We start from the raw sequence: 2,163 nt of genomic DNA, 5'->3' as shown, positions 1-2,163 counted from the left end.
TTTTGGCCTGTAAAAGGAGGCATTAGCCATGCATTTAGGTATCTTGGTCTCCAGATCAAGCAATCATTTTATTACTCTCTCTTTATATTTTTGTAATGCTCGTGTTATTGCTCTCTCTTTATATTTTTGTAATGCTTAGATTTTGCTTTCATTAATTTCTTGTCTATACCTTTTATTTTCTTTATTATACTTATATAATTATGTTTTTCTTTTATTTATCTATATTTCTCTTTTTCATTATGTTTAGCTAAGTTTATTATTTTGAAAAAATTACACTAATGGTGTAAGAATAAATATATTATAAACTTAATATGAATTTTAATGTTTGAAACTAACATGTTTTGTATTTGTTATCTTGTTTATTTTTAATACTTTACTTGTTAAATGGTTAATTTAGATTTATGTTGTATAACCCTTAATACAACAAATACTTGACACTTTCATAACCCAACCGTATGATATAACCGACACCTGTGCTATGAAAAAAACTTGATTTGTTGTTAACATAAATTATAATTATGAATACCTGACAACATTTACAAGTATTAGTATTATTCGAATAAGATAATTAATGTAATCATGGTAACAATCTATAATTTGATTGCAACCTCTTTTGTGTGTAATTTCCAATTGAATAATAAAAAGAATTTATACTATACTTTTCTAAAATACTATTAGTGTACCCTCTAACCTTGACAATTATTTTATCCTTATTTAATCCTTACATCAATATCATATCTCAAGAATTTTTTTTAACTCTTCATTTATTGTTTATAATTTTATATAGTTTTTGATCCTGGTCTTGCCGGGTTATTTATTACTTTGTCATTCCTGTATTTAAAAAAAGACATCAATCTTTTAATCATGTCACATATCAAATACACATATACTTATATTCCACATACATTATTTAATATTTAAATGTTTTCTATACCTACAGAGGACATGCTTTTCAAAGACATCTCCTGTCGTAAAATAGAGCTCAAAGTCCAGTCTAAAAACACAGCTACAAACTCAATTTCTATTAAAGGTTTTTATATGACCTCAACAGTTACCAATAATAGACGTGATAATTTCCATGACACAGCCTCTGGTTAAGAGCATATTTGGGAATACATCTAGCCATGCATTATTTAGATATATTTTTAAATTAAAAACAATTTAAAAATTAATCTTTACCATAATACTAAACATGGCATAAACTTTATCACAATACTAAATACAGTATAAAGTTGACCAGCGTTGAATTAGATCTTGAAGAGATCCGCGGATTGGAAGGCCTGGAATTTGGGGTGGTGGATGCAGTCCTGGAATCTTGGGTCGTGGGGCAGTCGAGCTAGACCTGTTTGGACTAACATGCTGCTGCACATTGCAGTTAAGAGGGAAGCAATTGCTTGAATTTTGTTCGGCGTGTTTAGTTTCAAATTTATTGCAGTTAGAAAGAGGGAAGCAATTGCTTGAATTTTGTTCGGCGTGTTTAGTTTCAAATTTATCTCTCTTTTTAAAATTGTCTCTTTCTGGTAATGGTTGACAATTTATAGAAACAAACGAGGATGCATGAAGAGAAATTCTTACAACGTTCCTGGAAGATCTTTATAATATAACAATTTACATTTTTTTTTTAAAAAAAAATGAAGGTCATTTAGTGATTCTTGATTTGGGGTAAGTAGCTAGGAATTTCATGGTGAATGACCAAGTTTGGTGTCTTACCAATACATCAATTCTTGATTTGGTTAGCTTGATTTTGTAAGGAGCTAGGAATTTCATGGTGAATGACATTGCATGCATTATTCTATAAATTATATTCTTACAATCCACTGAAAATCACGGAAATGGATATGATACAATGTAATAATTCTTGAAAAAGTATGATACATTCTTAAAATATGATTTCTTCTACAATCATTAGCTAAAATATTAAATTTTCTGTACAGTCAATAGTCAAAATAATTGAATTCTATCAATCAGGTATATCCATATGTGTGGATCCACGTATAAGAGTATTTTCAAAGTATCTTCAAATATCCAAAACAAAGTTTATTTTAATAATTTAGCATACAAGTTGACAAGCATCACAAGCATATGATACCTGTCACATTCAAATTTCTCCATTTGCATAAGAAGCAAAATAATGGAGAAAAAAATTAAACAAGTCCAAAGACA

Source organism: Populus euphratica, unplaced genomic scaffold, assembly GCF_000495115.2.
Source record: "Populus euphratica unplaced genomic scaffold, PopEup_1.0 scaffold73.1, whole genome shotgun sequence".
Lineage (NCBI taxonomy): Eukaryota > Viridiplantae > Streptophyta > Magnoliopsida > Malpighiales > Salicaceae > Populus > Populus euphratica.
This window is presented reverse-complemented; position numbering follows the sequence as displayed.